Here is a 25359-nt window from a genome sequence, read left to right on the forward strand (position 1 = left end):
TAGGTATATCAGGCTAATAATAGTTCCTTGTTTTGTGGAGGTTTGCTCTGCAAAAAAATTGTTTGAATGTTAATATTGACTAGTTCAAAATACAGAAAAAGAGTTGAGCACAGCTATTGAGCTCATTTATATTTGTAGCATTTGATTGCTATTACCATGTAACTTATAAATTTGCAGTTTTAACATAATATTTGATAGCATCCTTACGGTTATCTTAACTCAACTTACGATTGATCTACGCTAATAACTGCTCTTCTATTGCACATAAAATGCTAGTTTTGGCTGCAAACTGTAGGACACATATCAATGAGTGCAGTGAACTTTTATGCAAAGTTGTTAAAAATATGCCTTCAAATTTAAAATGAAACGAAATTTGAAAGCTCTGACAAAGTTCAAAGCAGGCCCAGGCTATAATATCATTGCAGGTTAATAGCAAGCAATAGATATCAACTGGTAAAGATATTTCTCAGACTCTTAGTGCATATATATTTAGAGGTATTTGACAAGTTGGAGGTAAAAGTAAAACTCTTTGTCTGTAAAAAGATTAAATGAGTCTTCTCAAAATTCTGACGAACTATTTGAAAAATACAACATCAGCCTCTATTTCAACACCACTTCTATTTGACCACAACTATAAGGTCAGGGTTGAAAAAAAGAGCGGCATGGTATTCAAATAGAGATTTTACAGTAGTTGCCAGCATGACACATCATTTTTACCGTCAATGTTTACCACCCAGAGTTTGTACTTCACCACAGGTCAACTATACATTGAGGGCTTACAAGCGTATTTATTAGGTAGCCTATTCCATGATAAATATTCTTTCAACATTTTATCATCTGTACCAGTATAGTGTATCCATATGTAACCAGAACATGACTTAAGTGTCACCTATTCACTTCACCTATGCTCACTCAATCATATTAACATGTTTTTCACGAGCTTCTTCAACTTTTCGTATCCAAACATCACAGGCTTTTTCACTCTCTTCTAGCTGATTCCAGCAATTTTTATCAGCCTGCTGAAAATCGCCTGATTTGTGGGCAGCTTTCACAAGGAGACTTTTCAGTTCAGACGTAATGTTGTCAGCAACTGTTTTCAGTTCAGCGAAGCTGTGATTGGTTGTTTGATCTACATAAGTAAATGTATGTATAGTAGAGTATAGACTTTCTATGATGATTAACTAGCAGTACTAACATATCTATATGTAAAAGTACTTTGATATATCAGTATTACTTGAGACATTGTGGTCAATGACCTAATCACTAAACAGGTTTTCTGTTTACCACTATAAATAGTGGCTGATTTGTATGACTTGAGAACTAGGAGTGCAGTACCACTTCTGTTATACACTAGAACAAGGTTTATACTCATTACTGTGATTAGTACTTGAGTTTATAAATAGAGGCTGTTGATTAGTGACTTACACTGCTCCCCATAGCTAACACAAAATGTTTCATACAAAATAGTATTTTATAAAAATTAATTTAATGCTTCAACTAATGATAATTGACAGTTTAACACATGCATATAAACTTTGAATGAAAGGCTCGTATGTCATCAAGAAACTACAGTTTTTGAGTGGTCTCTGCTACTTTGTATTCTGACATCTCACCTGAACATTCCCCTTCTGTTCGGTCACACAGGTTACAAATGAACCTTTTACATCTCTCACAGGCTTTTATTAGTTGCTCGTTTTTGTGATCTTTACAGAAAGCTTTTTGGTATTTGCCTGCTGTCTGTTCAAATTCTTTCATACAAATGACCTTGTGTCTTCCTCGGAAATATCTATCATGCAGCTGAAAAATTGACAAATACTCGCATCACTCTATGAAAGTAATAATAGATGAATGAACAAGCCTATCATGAGAGAGCACTGAATTAGTGACTCATCAATCAGCCCATGCTACTTGTGATAGTCAATTACTGTAACAAGGATTGTTTTGGTTAATATTAACAGCTACTGCATGTGACTGTTCTCATTGGCACACTGCCAACTGATAAGCAATGTCAAGTCTTCTGAGAGACAATCTCCCAAATTAACACACCACAATTTTTATAACACAAAGTACCTGATTTGATGAACAGAAAAGTTTGCAACTTTGCAAATTATTGACTGGAAAGAGCTGCAACCATGTATACATTTATTAAAATAGCTCATTGTTTAAATATATCATCTGAAAACTATTAGTTGAATATTCTTACTCATTACTGCATTTATTTGCAGATTATTTATTAATAGGTGACTTCTATGGATTGAGCTATTTTTTGCTCAACTCAAATGAACTCCATAAGATGTAAATACAAGCTGACTGGGGCAGCTTTATAACTACCACTCGCATTCAGTTGCAAGTCGGTGTGTTTTACAGATAACTTCTTGGTAAAATAGGTCAATTCCTTCGCTCATTTGAAAGCAAAGAAAGTTTTCAGTTGATGAGCATCACACATGATCGCACCAGAATGCATCCTAGTGTTTGGTTTCTCATAGACTGCAAGTATTATCAACAGACGCATCTGACTGTCATTATGAAATAGAAACCTGTCGCCAGTCGGTGCAAGAGTTATTTTACAGACAAAACCCTCTAAAGTTTTATTGTGCATTCAAAGAAATTGTAAACTGAGTTCATTTGAATTGGATTCAAAATAAATCAAATATTTCATCGCACATTCATGCATCTTTTGTTATGCAAGACTGCGATGATAGCCTCCTGCCAGTGTCAGGTGTCAAAGATTTGTATGTAACTTTGATATTCCACAGAGGAATGGTATGTTGATTGCCAACTCATAGCTCTATGTAAAAGTGAGAACCTCACATTGTTGTCCAGCCATTAGTGATAAACATCGTTGTGTACAACCACCCTTCCACTGGTATACTATAACTAAAGAGCTACTGTAGCAAAACATTTTAAGAGTAGTTCAGAGCATTTTTCCTAAGTAAAAGGTTTACAATAAAACAATAAGTAATATATCTCCCAAATGATAAGGTATACTATATAACAGCAATTATGAATATATCTCCCAAATAATAAGGTACATTATATAACAGCAGCTACGAATACATTCCTCAGATGATAAGGTATATTCTATAACAGTAGCTAAGAATATATGTCCCAAATAATAAGGTACATTATATAACAGTAGCTAGGAATATATGTCCCAAATAATAAGGTACATTATATAACAGTAGCTAGGAATATATGTCCCAAATAATAAAGTACATTATATAACAGTATCTAGAAAAAATATTCCTCAGACGATAAGGTACATTATATAACAGTAGCTAGGAATATATGTCCCAAAAAATAAGGTACATTATATAACAGTAGCTAGGGATATATTCCTGAAATGATAAGATACATTATATAACAGTAGTTAGGAATACATGTCCCAAATAATAAAGTAAATTATATAACAGTAGCTAGGAATATATTCCTCAGATTATAATGTACATTATATAACAGTAGTTACGAATATATTCCTCAGATTATAAAGTACATTATATAACAGTAGCTATGAATATATGTCCCAAATAATAAGGTGCATTATATAGCAGTAGCTAGGAATATATGTCCCAAATAATAAGGTACATTATATAACAGTAGCTAGGATTATATGTCCCAAATAATAAAGTACATTATATAACAGTAGCTAGGAATATATTCCTCAGTTGATAAGTTACATTATATAACAATAGCTACGAATATATGTCCCAAATAATAAGGTACATTATATAATAGTCGCTAGGAATATATGTCCCAAATAATAAAGTAAATTATATAACAGTAGCTAGGAATATATTCCTCAGACGATAAGTTACACTATATAACAGTAGCTAAGAATATATTCCTGAAATGATAAGGTGCATTATATAACAGTAGTTAAGAATATATGTCCCAAATAATAAGGTACATTATCTAACAGTAGCTAGGAATATATGTCCCAAATAATAAAGTACATTATATAACAGTAGCTAGGAATACACTCCTCAGATAATAAGGTACATTATATAACAGTAACTACGAATATATATCCCAAACAATAAGGGACATTATATAACAGCAGCTAGGAATGTATGTGTCGAATCATATGGTACATTATATAACAGTAGCTATGAATATATGTCCCAAATAATAAGGTACATTATATAACAGTAGCTAGGAATATATTCCTCAGATGATAAGTTACATTATATAACAGTAGCTAGGAATATATTCTTGAAATGATAAGATACATTATATAACAGTAGTTAGGAATACATGTCCCAAATAATAAAGTACATTATATAACAGTAGCTAGGAATATATTCCTCAGATTATAATGTACATTATATAACAGTAGTTAGGAATATATTCCTCAGATTGTAATGTACATTATATAAGATTAGCTATGAATATATGTCCCAAATAATAAGGTACATTATATAACAGTAGCTAGGAATATATGTCCCAAATAATAAGGTACATTATATAACAGTAGCTAGGGATACATGTCCCAAATAATAAAGTACATTATATAACAGTAGCTAGGAATATATGTCCCAAATATTAAGGTACATTATATAACAGTAGCTAGGGATACATGTCCCAAATAATAAAGTGCATTATATAACAGTAGCTAGGAATATATTCCTCAGACGATAAGTTACATTATATAACAGTAGCTACGAATATATGTCCCAAATAATAAGGTACATTATATAACAGTAGCTAGGAATATATGTCCCAAATAATAAGGTACATTATATAACAGTAGCTAGGGATACATGTCCCAAATAATAAAGTACATTATATAACAGTAGCTAGGAATATATTCCTCAGACGATAAGTTACATTATATAACAGTAGCTACGAATATATGTCCCAAATAATAAAGTACATTATATAACAGTAGCTAAGAATGTATTCCTGAAATGATAAGGTACATTATATAACAGTAGTTAGGAATATATGTCCCAAATAATAAGGTACATTATATAACCCTAGCTAGGAATAAATGTCTCAAATAATAAAGTACATTATATAACAGTAGCTACGAATATACTCCTCAGATGATAAGGTACATTATATAACAGTAGTTACGAATATATGTCCAAAATAATAAGGTACATTATATAACAGTAGCTAGTAATATATGTCCCAAATAATAAAGTACATTATATAACAGTAGCTAGGAATATATTCCTCAGACGATAAGTGACATTATATAACAGTAGCTAAGAATATATGTCCCAAATGATAAGGTACACCATATACCAGTAGTTAGGAATATATCTCCATAAGGAAGAAGTATATGATAATCAAGTAATAACGTCTGTGCTATGTATTCCCACAAACATATTATTATATCTAAACAATCGTTAACCGCAGCACAAGTCTGATGTTTCGTTACCATTTTTCACCAGAACAAGTCACTGTAAAACGTTTTAAGATGTGAAAGACAAGCCTAAACAACTCTCTGCTTACGTAAAGCATGGCCTGTTGTTATGAAAAAATTTTAATATGCTTAAAATACAGCCCACATTTTAGTGACTCCTAAAATATTTTTGCTGCAAAAAAATTAAATTGAGTTTCTACTTGCCGTGCTCAGAAGCAAAGTTTTATAAACTTTAGTAACAGCTTTTCATTGTGACACAATTTACAATATATTGGTTTAAAATTATGCTCTCAGTTCAGAATCACTTTTTGAAACTACATGTACTTTAATACAACTATGTAATATGTACATGAATATCTAATTAAATGGTAAGAATGTACCTGAGATGAAGGATATTTTTAGATGAGAGTTCAGAGACAGAAACATGTTTATGTTAGGAAATTTTTGTGCCTTATTGTTATTGTAGCAGGTTATTATTATTATTATTATTATTAGCAGGTGATGGTAGCAAGACTATCACTACTTGTGACAGTCATTTACTGTAACATGTTGGCGGTGTAGCAATGAGAGCAGTCACCTGCAGTGCACTGTTAATATTAATCAAAACAGTCCAAACAGGGAAGCAATGCCAAGTCTTCTGAGAGACAATCTCACAAATTAACACACACCAAAATTTTTATTACACAAAGTACCTGAATTGATGAACAGAAAGATTTGCAAGCATTGCAAATTATTGACTGGAAAAAGCTGCAACCATGTATACATTTATTGAAACAGTTCATTGTTTAAATTTATCATCTAAAAACTGTCAGTTGAATAATCTTACTCATTATTGCATTTACTTGTAGATTAGTTATTATTAGGTGATTTCTATGGATTGAGCTAATTTTTGCTCAAATGTTTGCAACTTCAAATGAACTCCATAAGATGTACACACAAGCTGATTAGTGCAGTCTTATAACTACAACTCGCATCTAGTTGCAAGTCTGTATGTTTTACAGAAAACTTGGGGTAAGTAGCTAAAAGAGGTGAATTCCTCAGCTTCTTTGAAAGCAAAGAAAGTTTTCAATTGATGAGCATCACATGATCGCACGGGAATGCATCTTAGTGTCTGGTTTTCTCATAGACTGCAAGTATTATCAACATAATCATTTGGCTATCATTATGAAATAGAAACCTGTCGCCAGTCGGTGCAAGAGTTATTTTACAGACAAAACCCTCTAAAGTTTCATTGCGCATTCAAGAAATTGTAAATTGAGTTCATTTGAATTGGATTCAAAAAAATTTAAATGTTTCATCGCACATTCATGCATATTTTGTTATGCAAGACTGCGATGATAGCCTCCTGCCAGTGTCAGGTGTCAAAGATTCATATGTAACTTTGACATTCCACAGAGGAATGGTATGTTGATTGCCAACTCATAGCTCAATGTAAAAGTGAGAACCACACATTGTTGTCCAGCCATTAGTGATAAACATCGGTGTGTACAAACACCCTTCCACTGGTATAATATAACTAAAGAGCTACTGTAGCAAAACATTTTAAGAATAGTTCGGAGCATTTCTCCTAAGTAAAATGCTTACAATAAAACAATAGGAAATGTATGTCCCAAATAATAAGGTACATTATATAACAGTAGCTAGGAATATATGTCCCAAATAATAAGGTTCATTATATAACATTATATAACAACAATTAGGAATATACCTCCTAAGCAATATAGTACATTATATAACAGCAATTAGGAATATAGCTCCCAAATAATGAGATACATTATTTAACAGCAATTAGGAATATATCTCCCAAATAATAAAGTACACTATATAACAGCAATTAGGAATAAATCTCCCAAATGATAAGGTACATTATATAACAGCAATTAGGAATATATCTCCAAAAAATAAGGTACATTATATAACAGTAGCTAGGAATATATGTCCCAAATAATAAGGTTCATTATATAACATTATATAACAACAATTAGGAATATACCTCCTAAGCAATATAGTACATTATATAACAACAATTAGGAATATACCTCCTAGGCAATATAGTACATTATATAACAGCAATTAGGAATATAGCTCCCAAATAATGAGATACATTATATAACAGCAATTAGGAATATACCTCTCAAATAATGAGTTACATTATATAACAGCAATTAGGAACATACCTCCCAAATAATAAGGTACATTATATAACATCAATTAGGAATATACCTCCTAAATAATGAGGTACATTATATAATCTCAGTTAGGAATATCTATACCAAATAAAAATGTGTACAATAAAACAGCTATTAGGAATATAGCTCCTAAATATTGATTAATATTATATAACATTAGCTAAGAATATATTCCCCAAATAGTAAAGTATTCAATATAACGGCAGTTAATATTAGTTCTACCAAATGATGAGGTACACCATATAACAGTAGTTAGGAATAGATATACCAAATGATAAGGTACACCATATATAACAGTAGTTAGGAATAGATCTACCAAATGGTGAAGTACTTGATATAACAGTAGCTAGGAATAGATCTACCAAATGATAAGGTACACCATATAACAGTAGTTAGGAATAGATCTACCAAATGATAAGGTACACCATATAACAGTAGTTAGGAATAGATCTACCAAATGGTGAAGTACTTGATATAACAGTAGTTAGGAATAGAGCTACCAAATAATAAGGTACATTATATAACAGTAGCAAGGAATATATCTCCTAAATGATAAGATACATTATATAAACTAGCTAGGAATATATTCCTCAGATGATAAGGTATACTATATAACAGTAGCTAAGAATATATCTCCTAAATAATAAGGTACATTATATAACAGCAGCTAGGAAGATATCTCCAAAAAATAAGGTACATTATATAACAGTAGCTAGGAGTATATCTCCCAAATAATAAGGTATATTATATAATCTCAGTTAGGAATAGATCTACCAAATAAAAATGTGCACAATAAAACAGCTATTAGGAATATAGCTCCTAAATACTGATGTATACTATATAAAATTAGCTAGGAATATATTCCCCAAATAGTAAAGTATACATTATATAACAGCAGTTAAGGTTAGATCTACCAAATGATAAGGTACACTATATAACAGTAGTTAGGAATAGATCTACCGAATGACAAGGTATACTATATAACAGTAGTTAGGAATATGTCTCCAAAATGAAGAAGTATATTATAATCAAGTAATAACGTCTGTGCTATGTATTCTCACAAACATATTATTATATCTAAACAATCATTAACCGCAGCACAAGTCTAATGTTTCGTTACCATTTGTTACGAGAATAAGACACTCTAAAAACATTTTAAGGTGTGAAAGACATGCCTATGCAACTCTCTGCTTACGTAAAGCATGGCTGGTTTTTATGAAGAAAGGTTCATAAATCTTAAAATACATTTCACATCTTTTAGGCATTCTTAAAACGTTTTTTGAAACAAAAAAAATTAAATAGAGTTTCTACTTGCCGTGCTCAGAAGCGAAGTTTAATAAACTTTAGTAACAACTTTTAGTTGTGACACGATTTACAATACATAGGTTTAAAATTATGCTTTTAGTTAAGAATCACTTTTTGAAACTGTTCTAATACAACTATGTAATATGTACATGAATATTTAATTAAACGGTAAGAACATACTGAGTCATGAAGTATGTTTTAGATGAGACAGTAACACATTTATGTTGTGACTTTTTGTACATAATTGATATGCTAGCCTGTTATTAGCAGGTGATGGTATATGTTTTAGTAGCACGTAAGAATTTAGAAACATGACTCACAGTGTTAGACTGGATAACCACTAAAGCACTCCAGCTCCATCGGTTAAACCCATTGGTTAAACATATAAAATACTTTTTCAAGTTTAGCTACCAAACCTCAGCTCTGTCCACACTAACATGTGTTCAATTCATTGTTTAGTGTAAAGCTCTCAATAAGTTAATGTAATGTGTAATTATAATTACTCAAAGCTATTAAACAGTAGCAAGGAGTTTTGAATAGATGACATTATACCTCAAGGTCATCACTGCAAACTTTCTCTCCACAGTCTACACAGTAATGGTGAGCCATATTTTTACACTCTGATTTATCACAGGTGACTGCTGTTGGATGCTCCGACTCATGAAAGGATGCAATTGGCAGACTCTCAATGTTAAGCTTCTTGTCCACCGTGCTAAATATATATGCAGTCAAATTTATTAGTTACCTGTTACTCACATTTATGTTATTATTAACAAATTTATTATTATAACAGTTTCTGCCAATTTCTGCCTACTGTATACTTCTACATTGCTAAGTGGTTAGTGATAGTTGGTATCTGATACATCAACAGATTATGTTGTAAATATGATAGAAGGTTCACTCTTACACATTCCTGTTGTATTTTTAGTTTTCAACATATAGCCATTAAAGATTAAATGGTTTTCAATCCTAATCAGTGTATACAGTCAAATCTCAGTGCTTAATCTCCTCCTTACTCAAACAAACCTCAACCAAAATATCATTGGAGTTTTAACAAAATTTTGGTGCTTAAACTAAGAATTTTCCAAAAACTTTATTTAACAACAAATTGCTGTCTTGAGTATTTTTGCTATAGTTCGTATTATTATTTTAACGCTGATATTTGTGCTTTGCATGTACAAGTTGTGCAGCTAAAATTTGCACCTAAATGTTTCTATTTCCTCACTGTAATATTATTTAAAGTGGCGGCACGTAAAGGTTTTTGCTGAGACAAAATACATTTTTGACAATAATATCGTATTGTTAAACAATTAAAAACGTTTCAGATCAGAAAACAGAAAAGATGATACTAAATGACCAGAAGAAACTAAAATGTCTCAAATGAACATATCAATCAGTACAATGCAACTGGGAGCTGATGCCAAACAAGCCATTGCTAAAAATTTTAAGGAAAACTTTATTCTGGTATTTTAGAGTAATATAAACATTGGTTACTGTCACTCCTATTTGAATGTGTTTGTAGCATTTCATAGATTAGCATTATAATTATGCTTATAAATCTTCAGATGTATATATCATTCGAATATACAATTATTTATATTTTTATTTTGAATATGTATTTATATTTTTATTTTGAATATACATATATGTATATATATGTATATAGGCCTATATATATATATATATATATATATATATATATACATATATATATATATATATATATATATACATGTATAGATAGCATATAATTTGATAATGCCAAGGCCATATTTAAATGTCACGCATTAAGGCTCATAGATCGTCTTCTGTGGCATATACATGTAAAACATCAGCTATTGCTGAAAACTATAGCACACATATCAATCAATGCCACTAGCTTTTATACAACAATGGTAAACAAATTTGTAAAATCAAATTTTGGTATTTATGTAGTTTTATAGATAAATGCTGGGTAAAATACTCACCATTGTTTCTCATGCAAAATTGGTTTCTGTTTGTGAACAAATTGTTGCTTGACCACCGAATCAGAATAAATTATGCTTGATCGCCAATGTTATACTGTACTTCATTCATTCAGCATTAAACCAAATAATATTTTTAATTAAATTATAAACGATATTGTTTCTTTTTAAGTAAAACAAATGTGTACACAGTATCTTGTAGAGAAACATGCTTTAAATAGGTTTCACAAAAATAAAAGGGAGAAATTTGGAATTGCATTACATCAATTAGTTTCATAAAGCATGTTAATTTTATGTTATTGTAAATTAAAGTGCTATTCATACATGTGTGTCTACAGGCACTACTATAACTAGACTGTTATTGATTCAGTTTGTAAAACAGAATACTTTTTGTTTTATAATTAAACCTACAAACAACAGTTAGAATTATCTAAACAAATCAATCAATAAACAGATAATGATGCCAGCTGACATTATAAATAACTAACATAAAGTTAAAAAGATTAGACTTACTGGCAGGTTTCACATCTAACGCCTTTATGTATTTTGTATTTCGCCTCCAAACAGGGGGTGCAGCTGACATGTTCACATGGTAAGACACGAGGTTCTGTCAGCTTTGGTAGCTTCCCCCAACAGTGAGAACACTCTTCTTCCTTGTCAAAAGTTGCAGCTAACGCCATTATTAGAGCTTACGATGTTTATTGGTTCTACCAGCTGCTTGTCCTGTTTTACTTATGCTATATGTGATGGCTCAATCCTTTTTATCTTCCTGTAAGTAATGGACTGTGATCACTCATGCGTCATTGGCTTATTTTCTTGATTTTTACATTGATCAAAAGTTTCATAAAGAAAGGGGGTGCTGTCCTTCCCAAGCTTTGCTTAGATCTAGTCTATATAGAGAATAAATAGATCCTGACTAAAGAAGCCTGTTAATAAACTGGCTCTTGTCTATACAGTCGGGATGTTGAGGAATCTTAAAATAGAGACAATTCTATATAAAAATAAGAATGTTTAAATTTGAGCTGTTTGTTACTCAATAGACTGTTGTTTGTGGTGCAAATCTACATGATTTCATAGAAGTCTTCCAATAGAGAGATGGTTAACAATAGTAAATAGTTTCTCGGAGTTATCTTTTCATGTTAGGAGCAAAAACTGGTAATTTTTGAAGTATTCCATATAGCTAGAAGGAGTACTTTTTAATGTAGTTATATATATTTGGTATTTTAACTTTACTAGTTGAAATACTAAAGTATTCTTTCTTTCGCACTCAATAGCTTAGTGAGGTTTGCATCCACCAAACTTGCCACATGGAGTTGTGTTACCACAGCAAAGCTTGCTGGTAAACACTTTTAAAACAAATCCTGGTTCTTTATTAGAGAGGCAATTGGTTGATCTTTAGTTATAGAAACTCGGCTATGCTATGTTTTACATTAGCACAGCAGGTTGGACATCAAAAACTATCATTGCGAGTCTAAAAGTTAGCCCTATATGAACAAGTGAGTGACTCTCTCTTGACGAGTGTAAGGAATTTAATTCATATGAGCTAATGGAGAATATGTTGGAGATTAAACTAATACATGTTTTTCCTAGTTCTATAAACAGTTACAAGCATCTATTTTGTGTGAACAACCCCTAATTATTCCTACTTATCTCTTTATTGTCAAACAACGACTTAGAAATGTCCAATTTGTCAAGTTCGTCGTGTTGGCCCAGATTGTAATGCAGTGATCAGGTTTAAAATTAGCCTGTCTTGACAAACTCTTGTTTTTCGCGGAGTTGTCCCCCGTCGAGCGGCGAGCAACAACAGCTTGTAACAAGATGTACTGCACCTGATGCATCAGCTGCACTTATAGGGAGTTGTACTCTTCCGTCTATGCGGTTTGGTTGTGATGTTATGTCGGTCGCTCCATTGGTAATCATAACGGAATTCGCGCACAAATTTATGTAGAAAATTTAAGATAAGAACGTTTAACTAGCGACCAGTCTCTGCAGTAAACTTTAGTAGAATTTTAGAATTTAGGCTGCAACAGCGACTAAACATGTCATTATTTGCGCGCTCAGTCAGTTTTATTTCTATTTTTGTATCAGTCAGTTTTGTTTGTTCTTATTGATTTTATTTTCAGCTTATTTTATTCTTAAGTTTTACTAAAGTTTATCACAGAAACTGGTATTTGGTTAAACGTTGTAATCTTGTTTTTTTCTACATAAATTTTTGCGCGAAATTCGTTATGATTACCAATGGAGCGACCGACATAACATCGCAGCCAAGCCGCGTAGACAAAAGAGAACCACTTCCTATATCGCAGCTGATGCATTAGGTGCAGTACGTCTTGTGACAAGCTGTTGTTGCTCGCCCGCTCGACGGGGGACAACTCCGCAAAACAACAGTTTGTCAAGACAAGCTAGTCTAAAATATAAACTTGAAATAGTTTTGAGAGCTAGGCACTTCCCGTGGAAGAAAATGCAACCAATTTAACTAAAATTGTTTAAAAATCAAACGGAAAGTTGGTCATTTATTGGGAAAAACTAGCTTTATATTCAATTAAGGTCTAATTGCCTGACAACCAAATAATCAATGGGAGGTCTGTCTGTGGTAATGAGCTTGCAATAGGTTTTGAAGTTCAGTTTGTTTTTTCAGATGACAGCAATTACACCCTTCATTTGTAGTCACTCAACCATTTTATGGAATGATTTTGGTGGACTGAAAAAGTCACTGCTCTAATCCTTTCAAAGAGATACAAGCAGAACACTTGCTAGTAATAATTTTAAAGGTTTTCGTTGCAGTTTTTAGACTAACCCGAACAACTTTTGAAGGTAAGCTTTTATACATTAATCACATACTTTACAGCTTGAATGCTATATTTAGCTGTCCAGATGCGCATAAAAACATGCTCTTCCAGCATTCTTTTAACCTCCCTTTATTGCTAACCTGCTCAGTAATTATTTCTGGTTATTATTCTTATCATTTCAACTCTTAGGATTGGTGAAGTACAGTGAACATGATAATTCTGGAATGTTCCGGTAATCTGGTTTACTGAAAATATATAAATTTGATCAATGTTTAGTGTCCCAGCTTTTTTCGAATCTTTGCTCAACTAAGTGTTTGGCTTTTATATACATTCTAAACTATATATTTAAAATTTTTTGTTTAATTTAATAATGAAATTGTTGTCAAGGTGAAATATTTAAACTATATTGGGAAAACAAATTTGCATGCTAGAGCTTTAAATAAGACTTTGTTACAATAAGCGGACTGTCTGTCTGTAGCCAGTGTTAGTGGCTAAGATAAAATATTGCTAGTTATAGGACTTGAACTCATGAACTCATGCGTAGTCGAGCAACTGCACCCTAAAGCCCATAATAATCTACAAACTTTTAAAAGTCCAAAACAATTGGCAAATATTTATTCAATGCACTGAATGATAGAAAAAGCCAACAAAAGTAGTGTATAAGAAATTCAAAAAAGACCATTTATAGAAACTATTGTCAATTTCCCACGCCGCATCTCGTGATCTCTCAAGGCACACTATACTCCCAGAGCATAACTATAAGACTAGTATTACAGTTATTGATTGGTGGACCTCTTCCAACATATTCTTTTCACGGTATCTTGTGTGAGTCAGGTGTGAGTCAGGTGTGAGTCAAGTGTGAGTCAGGTGTGAGTCAGGTGTGAGTCAGGTGTGAGTCAGGTATGAGTCAGGTGTGAGTCAGGTGTGAGTCAGGTGTGAGTCAGGTGTGAGTCAGGTGTGAGTCAGTTGTGAGTCAGGTGTGAGTCAGGTGTGAGTCAGGTGTGAGTCAGGTGTGAGTCAGGTGTGAGTCAGGTGTGAGTCAGGTGTGAGTCAGGTGTGAGTCAGGTGTGAGTCAGGTGTAAGTCAGGTGTGATGAGAAATGAATTCAGTTAAAGATTAACATGCACAAACTTTTAGTAGATTCTTTTGGAAAGTATAGATACTTTTGTATTACTTGCAATTCTGAGCTTAACACAAAACTGCACTACAATAAGGGAAGCGTCAGTCTGTAGCTAGTGTTAATGGCTAAAGTAAAATATTGCTAGTTATAGGACTTGAACTCAGAACTCATGCGTCGTAGACCAATATCCAAAAACAAATGTTTATCGCCCTACTTTTAAGATTTCAGAATATTTGTTCAAATATTTGTTCAATACGCTGAATGACAAATTTATTCAATACGCTGAATGACAAACAAAGCCCACCAAAGTAAAGGATGGAAAAAAACAGTTTTTTTCAATTTATGGTAAGACCTGCAATAGTTTACTCACAAGAACTAGCTCAGCAAATGATCTGTAAAACCATAATTATTCAGACAAACTTCAAAAAGTAAATGTGTAATTTAATATAATAAAAAAGAAACACAATTTACATTCACAAACCAAATAGGAAGAACCCAACAAACAAGCTATGTATTGTCAGGATAAAGAGAGAGATAGATAACTTTATGCATCGGCTGCTCAAATTACTTTCGTAATGCTTGTAAATAGAAGTATTACACTGCATTCTTGTTTCCCTTTTTTGTTATCCTGTTCAGGATTACCTGTGATAAATCCTATCACTGTAATTGAACAATACCACACTTTGTGATCACGTCCTGACAATAAATTACAAGATGTGATTATTGTCCTGTAATCTATTGCTACGACAAAGCAAAAAGGTTCCTCAGCTGTGTTGATGTTGATCAAGCTATAGACATAAAATAAATAGTGTGACAGGCCCAGAATTCATTAGGTAAGAGTAAGGAACTTACAGCTGATGATTTTTTATTAGTGTAGCAAGATAAAATACTGTTTTCCGCTAAATAGTTGATTTGTAAAAAGTATCTGAAGTTTCAGATTAAAAAAAAATCGGCTGATACCGATTCAGATACTTAACACCTACATCGGCACGGATACCAATTCCGATACCAATTCCGATACCAATTCCGATACCAATTTCGATTCCAATTCCGATACCAAAATTGAGGCGACTCTAGTTGCACGACTGAAATCTACAAAACTCAATCATTGTTAAAATACTCATTTTCAAATTGAGGTCACCAAAAGCCATCGCTGTTATTCTGAATATTGCCTATTGAGTTCAAGTTAATGCATTGCGTGTCTCTGTTATGGTCTCTTTGCAACTGTAGACATCATAATTTCTCTTTCGCTTCATCTGGATATCATTCCATCACAATCAATTTTTTAGATTTCAATCTTAAAACATGCTAGTATTCTTATCATCTCACACACCTGAAACAATCGCCAACCATACAAATCTTCTGATAAAATTACGCATGTATTGTGTAAGTTCATCAGTAAGTGGTTGACTTAGGCAAGGTCACCATAAGGGCATTACGGCATCTCCATGTATGCGTCTTTTTCTTTGTTTTACCCACTATTGAGTACTTGCAGGTGAGAGACTATATGTTATAATATGCTTTTACTGGCTCAAAAGAAGAACTTTCATAAGCTTTAAGTTATGATTTTTTTCTGAAAATATGCTCAAATGAAAAATGAATTTATCTTTGTTATAATTTAGAATATTCATATATACTAGCCAATTGTTGTACTAGCATAAATGGAGACTCATCAAAAATTGTTTTCATAACTTTAGAATAGTTTGGTAAAACAGCAAATATAATTAGCTTCAAGTCATGCTTAAAATGGCTCACTGGCACTACAAAATGGCATGCTGAACTTTTTCAGCATCAATTCGAGATTGATTACTTTAAAATTTGCTAGTCTCTTAGATTGACCCAGATTCCGTTTACATTTTACATTTCGTTTACAAATTTCGTGACCCATTACCCTTTTTAATGCTATCAATGTCCTTAATAAAAGGCTGCTAGAAGTTTTGTGGGATGTATGCCTGGGCTTTAATACGAAGGAACTCGACAAAACTGAAGCAGTGTATTTCTAATAAATTACACAATTCTTGCAGTGAGCAATCATAATTTACACACAGATATTTGTGTTACTGAAGGCAATTGCAGTCATCATCGACATGTTCTAGTCAAATTTTTCAAATCCATCATTTGCAGTTGAAAGAAAAAGTGGACCTTACTTTTTAATTTCTAAAATTTTTAAAGGAAAAGCACACCTCCATAGGCACAATTATTATGCATTAGTTAGCTTGATAATCAAAGAGGAATTTGGGAATCTTCAAAACATCTGCTATTTGGTAAAATACAATGTATTGAGTGTGAGAACCTGGCAGTTAAAAAGGCATTTAGTCTTTGTAAGGCTTTATTTTATGTCAGCTATACAATGGTTTTATGCTTGAGTGGGTCAGTGCTTCCTGTGGTGTGCATCAGAGATGGCTAGGTTACATATTAACAATATATGTCAACAATGTGTTGAAAAGCTTGTCAACCAAGCGTGCTGATATGGCTATGTATGTCATAACTATTGTATGTTAGCCATAGTTTAAATCTTGGTAAGAGTCTAAAGTATACATGTGTTTAGATTTTTGGTCATCAATGTGTCATATTTTCTTAAGGCCCGAGGCTAACAATTACTAGCTTTTCACATACTGATAGTGTAAGTTAAACACTTCCATATGATATGATTCTGTGTTTGTGAATGCTGTCTTGATTTAGTCTTGCAGTTTGGCAGCAAAAAAACCCGTGCGTTGTGCCATTTTTGTACCATTGAAACTGTCTTAGTTGATATTCATGGACATCAACTAAGACTGTTGATGTCCATGGACATTCATAGACATTAACAGATACTCCATGGACATTAACGGCTATTATAATAGGTCTTCCAATGGGTTGCTGCTAAAGCAACAGCTATTATAGGTCTTGCTTCATAATCAGATTCTTTGTTGTTGAAACGGAAAATTGCATAACCATCACTTTACTGTAGCACCCTACGGAAGCACGATCTACTTTTCAACCCTTGGTGGAGCGTCAGCCTGGATGGCTCAAGAGTCGCTACAATATTGTTGAATGAAAATTTAGCAGTTGTAAATAGCTGGCAGCTGTCCAACTTTTTTCTCTCCCTCAGCTGTTGTGTCAGCTGTATCATCTTATCTTCAATTATCAGATGAATTATTATTAAATCTTAATGGTTTTTTCGAGTCAAAGAGTCACAATCTTTCAATTGTTCATCAGGAACATCAAGTATTGATAAAAGTCAAAACAAATCAGTCTGTGCTTGCCCAGCGGTTAGGGCATAACTAGTAGAATACCAACTTATGAATCTAAATTACGATGTTGTTCAGCAATATTTATTACTTATATATTATTTACTAATCAATAATAAAATTAACATTGTAATATTATGTTGGCATTATTATATTACAACAATCATACTCAATATTTAATAGTTAATGTTATTATCTGTTATATTAATTATCAATTTTAACATTACATTATAAAATAATGTATCATAATTTGTCATAACATATTATATCATATTATCATAGTGTTTAAATTATACTACAACAGTGTGTAATTATCCAAAATTAGTGTTATTATTTATTATGTTGATTGTTAATAATAATATAAATATTATAATATAATTGTTTATTTGTATAAATATAATACTTTAATAATATTAAAATCCTGATAACTAACGCTATTATGTGTTTTATTATTAACTAGCATTAGTAACTATACTAATAGTTATTGATGTCAGAAACCTTTTTGCTAATAAATTTGCACTCAAAAAGTGGAGTTCCGTTTGCCAGCTAGTCAAACACTCCCAGGCAATCTATTCTTAAACTGCAAAATGTAAAAATATACCAACACTTATTCAAGGCTTGCATGAATGTTGAATGTTTGTTTTGCTTTAATTATTATATGTGATGCCTTTGTTTATTATATTATAATATAATACCTATATAATTATACTACGATAGTATGTAACTATCAAAATTAACTTTGTTATTGGTTATATTATGATCAATAATAATATAAATATAATAATATAATAGTATATTTATATACATTGTAATTATAATGCTTCAATAAAAGTCTAATGAACCTAAATTATGCAATATATTATTATACAAATATACCATTATAATATAATGGTATATTTTTATAACTATAATATTTCAATAATATTAAAGTCCTGATATTTAACATTATTCTTTGGTATTTTATTAACAAGTATTAGCATATTAGCGATATCATGCCTTAGAGCAAATAAGGCTGCTCTCTGAAAGTGAAGTTTCATTCATTAACAATTTGACAAACACTCCCAGGCAGTATATACTAAAACTGCTATATGTGAAAATATACTAACACTTATCCGAGGTTTACAGGAATGTTGAATGCTTGTTTTGCTTAGTTCTTTTAGATTAATAATGTGGTTTATTTTTGATGATAATTATCTACCAGCAGCTTTTTTTAGGAATTAAATTCTTCATTTTCATTGAGCTACCAGATGGTCTTATATAAGTTTATACACTTATCAGAGATGCATAGTAGAGCATGTTTGTGGGTTTTAGCAATATGCCGATGAGACTTCTATAGTTTCACTTCATATCAAATTAATGAAAGGATTCAGCCCATAGAGACAGTCATTAGGCGGACTTGAAAGGCTTTTCCATAGTGCAGACATGCCTAGAGTTTCCATGGTTGTAACTGTATCAGTGATTTTGTTAGTGCTACTCACAAAAAGTGGCACAGACATTACAAAAGTTTTAATGCTTTGAGCTATGTTTGCAGCTCTTATATCGATGACTCCTTTTAGTAAGAGAGCAGTACAGACATGTCCAGTTTCAATACGTTGAGCTATATCGATGGATATTGTGAGCCCTAGTAAACATATTACAGTAAGCAGTGCAATTGTCTCATTACTTTGAGTTTAATTGGTCACTTTTGTGTGGCTGACTGTTCAAATGAGCAACACTAAAAATATTGTTTCCCTGTAGAGCAGTGAACCTTTTACCTCCTTTTTTAAGTTTTTCAGATAACAACACAAAACCAACTGAACTGAAATTCACAACCTTTCAGTTGATTTGATTACTGTACAAAAGAGCCATGAGCTCACCAAGTTGGCTTGCATCCAAAAAAGAATTTTCGAGCTGAAGTGACAAAGTGGTTATTCTAAAGATGCCAAAATTTATTTTTATGACAGAGTAAAGCCGGAATCAGTAAGCTACTCACTGATTTGTTGCCACAAGTCATTCTATGAATCCAACCAGGCTACATGTACTTAGTAGACAGTTCTTAGCAAGCTCTGTCAATGTCACGGATCTGTATAGTGAATTTATGTAATACTATGTATCAACTACTCAAATCCCACAATAATTAGGTGGTAAAATACAGTATTATGCAATCAGCGGGGTTTTTAATAATTACTATGCATAATTAGAATACATGTCTACTTAATAGTTTATGACTCATTATGTTCTAGAAAATTCTTTGTTTGAATACTAAAGAAAAAAGGCAGCAACCAACCAGTTGTGCGTTGTTTTGGGCTTTGTTTGAGCAACCAATTATAGTGACAAAAATTAATGAATAATGGTAAAAGTCTTGTTGGCCTGTGCAGGATTTCTTAGGTAAAAAAACTCGGGGATGTCGCAAAGCCGGCTTGCTTCTGTTTCATGATCTGCATTAAGCAGTTTTTTAAAACTTTAGGTAGGTTCTCTTTTACGAATCACAGGAAATCGTAAACTCGGGTCTAAGAATATTATTTATATTTAAAGCGTAACATTTACAGCTATTTAGTAACTCTCACCAAATGACATTTATATTATTAAAAACAGCTTTGTCAGTGGGTGTGTGTGTTTGTCCGTGTGTTTGTCTATGTGTTTGTCCGTGTGTTTGTCCGTGTGTTTGTCTATGTGTTTGTCCGTGTGTTTGTCCGTGTGTTTGTCCGTGTTACGCTATGGTGAGTTTCCATTATTGACCAATTGTTTACAAACTTTACCCACATATGCTACTTCCCTTTTGCAAGCTTGCTAAAATATTTGGTCTCAAAATTCCATCAGGATCCTGTGAATAAGCCTCTTAAACAATCAACTCCAGGCTACCTGCTTGAAAAGTGATAGAAATGCTGCTGTTAGTAAGGTTATAAATTCATTGTAATATCGAAATGCCTGCTAAATTTTATGCTCAGATTTCTTTCATTTGTTCACATGCACAGATTCATTTGTTCAGCATAATGTTGGAAAAAGATTTTATAATAAATTTGTACTAGTTTGTTCAGTAAATGGTTAGCTTTTATACCTTAGTCACGATGTTTCCGTGATGCAGTAGTCCACAAGTTTGAGGCATTTGCAAGTTAGAAACAGCAAAAATACATTAATGTTTAATGTTTCCCACTTGAAAAATATGAAAAGGGGTCATGCATTTTTATTTGATGAAAGAAAATGCAGTACAAGTTGTTCCACTTTAAACATTTTCCACACACCAGTCATTTCTATTTTGACTTGGCAAGAAAAAGGAATGCACCATTATGATTTATGGCATATAATTCCTGAACTTTTTAATGGCGCTCACTGGTTAATCCGCAACATGCAAATCTCTGCTGAAACCCTAATCGCATGGTAGCTTACATTAGGTGAGAAAAGTTCCAAATTTGCATCACTCGCACCAAGGTATCATACTGATTGTAAATACTCCACTGTACAATGTAAACACAAGATGCTTCTCAGTGTTCTACATGTCTTTATGAACTGTTTACTTTACTGCACGGAGTGTTCATGAAGACTCTACTATGGCCTTAATTGTATGCCTCATTGCACAAAAACTAACATCAATTTTAAATAATGGATAATCATTGGGATTTCAGTGTGAGCTTTGGACACAGGCATTTACCCAAGCATTATATGAATAAAGATTTGCATCAACAGCAAATGGTTTATATCTGATGACCGACAATTCTATCAGCAGCAAATATTTCACCACAGATGTTTCCATTTCCCAGCTGGGAGTTATCATTTCCCAGCTGGGAGCACTCTGCTAAAGTTGATCGGCGATTATCTTCTAAGTATTTTAGCAATGTTTTATTTCTTTGTATTCACAAAGAAATAAACCCAAAGAATATAACCTTGCTCTAAATTTTTATCTATTTATGTTCTTCAGTTGCTTATCTTCCTTCTGTAATTCATCTTTTTTTTCTTTGTTCTCTTTTTACATATTACCGCTGCTGTCTACTTCCTCGCTATTATTCCCTGTGTAGTTCACCCAATCATTATTCATTATCTTCTCTTTCTGGTATTCAACCTTTACTACTTATTAATACAGTGATAGCCACCTTCTGCATGCTATTTCCATTTTTTGCGTATTAGTACCCCGACTGTCTGGTGGGCGGTAAGAGACTGTTAGGTGTAATAAATATATGCACAACTATTCTGCAAAGTGGACGGGTGATCACTTGGGGCAGATGGCAGTGTTCTAGGCTGGTATGTTAAAAGTAGCAAATGTGAATCGATTATGTCGTTTCACTTAACCATGGCTCTTATTCTAGTTAAGATTTTTCTTCCGACACAATCAGCAATTTTTTCACATATTTTTTATGGCTACTATCTGCATAGTTTTAAGTTTTTTTGCTACATCTTCTGGCTAATAAGTTACCAAAAGCTACATTTCAGCATTAAATTGCAACCTTTTTAGCGACAAAATTAAATAGCTATAAGCACCCTCAAAGTGAAAACAAATAAGAATTATGATAGAAAAATGTCAGAGAGGAATATTCGGCAACCCTTTCCTCATTTGAGTCCAACACTTCAAGATATTCAGGCTATTATTTGGTTGCTGTCAGTCTTATTGTGAGGTAATTTATTTAAGGTATATTACACTGTATCAAGTATTACTGACTATACAAGCGAAGACCCTAATGGAAAAACCAGTGATGTCACACATTTGCAATTTTGCGAAGATCAACTTTTAAGTTCTGAGACTGGATCATGCGATGAAAATACAGTTTATGACAAATATATATAAGTTTATTGACAGATACATAGTTTGGTGCTCATAAAATAACATTTTCAACTCAGAATATTGTTTTTTTTTTGTAATTTGGTGGTCAAAAATGAACATACATGTTGGCAATGGACATCACCTATTTTTCCATTCGATTGCACTAAAAAGGTTTTTTCATTAAAAAATTATATTTAACTATAATATAAGTACAGTACTTTGCTGGTCGGCAATCGACTGGTTATAATGCAAGTTGATTGAGTTCAACAAGGAACCTTAGACAGTGTTTCAATAGCACTCTCAATGTAACTGTCACTCCATGATTCTCTATAAAACACAATAAGCTTGCTTTCCATATTCGAAACTTTCACTTGACGTATAAGCCTAGTTTTTATTGGCAAGTTGTCTGATGCAACAGTTTAAGATAATCTGTGTTATTGAAAAACTTTGAGCTGCAAAGATAAATTATATTAAAAGGTTTAGGAGGTTTGTGAGCATTTTGAAACAACTTTATCAAATCAGATGATCGATCTACATCTTACTTGCAGTTTACTGCATTCATGTCTCAATCACATTCATGTCTCAACCACATTCATGTCTCAACCACATTCATGTCTCAACCACATTCATGTCTCAATCACGTTCATTTCTCAACCACATTCATGTCTCAACCACATTCATGTCTCAACCACATTCATGTCTCAATCACATTCATGTCTCAATCACATTCATGTCTCAACCACATTCATGTCTCAATCACATTCATGTCTCAACCGCATTCATGTCTCAATCACATTCATTTCTCAACCACATTCATGTCTCAACCACAATCATGTCTCAACCACATTCATGTCTCTACCACATTCATGTCTCAACCACATTCATGTCTCAACCACATTCATGTCTCAACCACATTCATGTCTCAACCACATTCATGTCTCAACCACATTCATGTCTCAACCACATTCATGTAGGAATGTCTCCACCATGAATAGCTTGTTGTGATATGGTTAAAACAGTTTTCTCATGCACAAGCTAATGAAAATAGTGAATGAGTGTCTAGTTTTTGTTTAGTTCAGAGTATCCATCACAGAACAAATTTAACTCAACTGCTTCGGGACCTATGTGACTGTTAACGGGACCTTCTTCTTTCCTCTTTACACACCGTTATTATCAAAGATAAATAATGTCTTGTGGATTCTTTGTAGTGTAAAATTGATTAAAATCAGTGAAAAACTTCTGCCGGTCAGCTGCACACATAATTTTAAAGCATTTATACCATTCGCATATGTATCTTCTCTTGTTGTGTGGCTAAAAATCTTTTGCTTTTCAACCTTGAATTGTGCACTACCATCTTTTTGTTTGCTAGACTTTTCAGTTTATTATGAATACTCAGATCTATCTCCAGGTGTTGTCATTATTAAAAATAATTTAACAAACATGCACGTGTTACGCATCGATCGTTGCTGCTAGCTAAGCAACATTAAACAATGCAAAACCGTGTTAACGAGAAAATCGCTGTTTGATTGGTTAGCTGTTGGACTCAGCCGATTTTTCCATATTACGGCTTCGACTTTGCCTGTTTTTTTATTTGAGCATAAAATTTAAACATAGATTTCCATGAGACAACACCGGTTTTTCCAACTTTTTTAATTCACTATCCAATTCTTTATACATTGCAAAAACTACACGTAGGTAGCAATAACTCCCAAAATGTGACATCACTAGTTTTTCCATTTTGGTCTTCAACTGTTTTAGCTGAATAAATGTTTTACAATATTACGACGACAATAATAGAATGCAATAGTGCAGCAGTTTAACGGTACGAAACATAAGCAATCACAAGTGTTGTACCTGAACTAACCATTTCCAGCTAAACATACATGTAAATTGTTCAAGACAATATGATACACATGCAAGTTAAACCATTATCCCAATACTCATTGCCGATTTAATGAGAAAACCTTCTCATGTCTACAACAACCACAAACTCCAGAGATACATTAATCATTATTACAGATCAACTCCGAGATCTCAACTTCCCTATTCCACTACTACAACATTGAGGGGTTAACCTAAGATAAGGTTAAATAGTCACCACAACTTTTAATTAGCTATCATAAAGAAGCCTAGATTAACTCTGAAAGTGCATCCTAAGATTTATGTTTCAGTAGACTTCCTATCAACAACACCTGACAACACGAAGCTGCTAGCAAACTGTGTCATGTGGGCTATCCAACAAAAAAGATCAATGCATGTGCTACGCGACACTAAACAAAAACTTATGATTAGAGACTTAATCTTAGACACATTAAGAAATCCCCGATGATGTAAAACACTAGAAAGTAGCAAAAAGCCACAGAAAACTACAAACTTTGCAATCAAAGACTTAAGACACACAGTTTGACTTCTGCACACTAAAGCTAACATTTATACAGTATACAAACATGAATATTTATGCATATTCCTTACTCTTCAACACTGCATCATTTTGGCAGACAGTCTTGTCACTCAAGCAAAGCAAAAGAGTCAATTAGCAAAATAAAAAGAGGGTGGCTATATTTCAAGTTCCACATGTAGATAATGGTTTTCTATCTCTATACTTTATAGTCTTTAGAAACAAGTTTTTTATCCGTCTTCTCAACTCATACAAATAAAA

The 25359-nt window shown here is 32.7% G+C and overlaps 1 protein-coding gene across 1 annotated transcript in view; it reads left to right on the top strand.

Moving 5' to 3' along the window:
• The first annotated feature begins 13552 nt into the window (after window positions 1-13552).
• Window positions 13553-25359, top strand: part of LOC137401949 (cyclic AMP receptor 1-like) — a 38157-nt gene continuing 26350 nt past the window's right edge. Inside the window, exon 1 of the mRNA XM_068088420.1 lies at window positions 13553-13643. The gene's annotated coding sequence lies outside the window, so the exon portion shown is untranslated. The remainder of the gene's footprint in view (window positions 13644-25359) is intronic.

The sequence above is a fragment of the Watersipora subatra genome, chromosome 8 (assembly GCF_963576615.1).
Source record: "Watersipora subatra chromosome 8, tzWatSuba1.1, whole genome shotgun sequence".
Classification (NCBI taxonomy): domain Eukaryota; kingdom Metazoa; phylum Bryozoa; class Gymnolaemata; order Cheilostomatida; family Watersiporidae; genus Watersipora; species Watersipora subatra.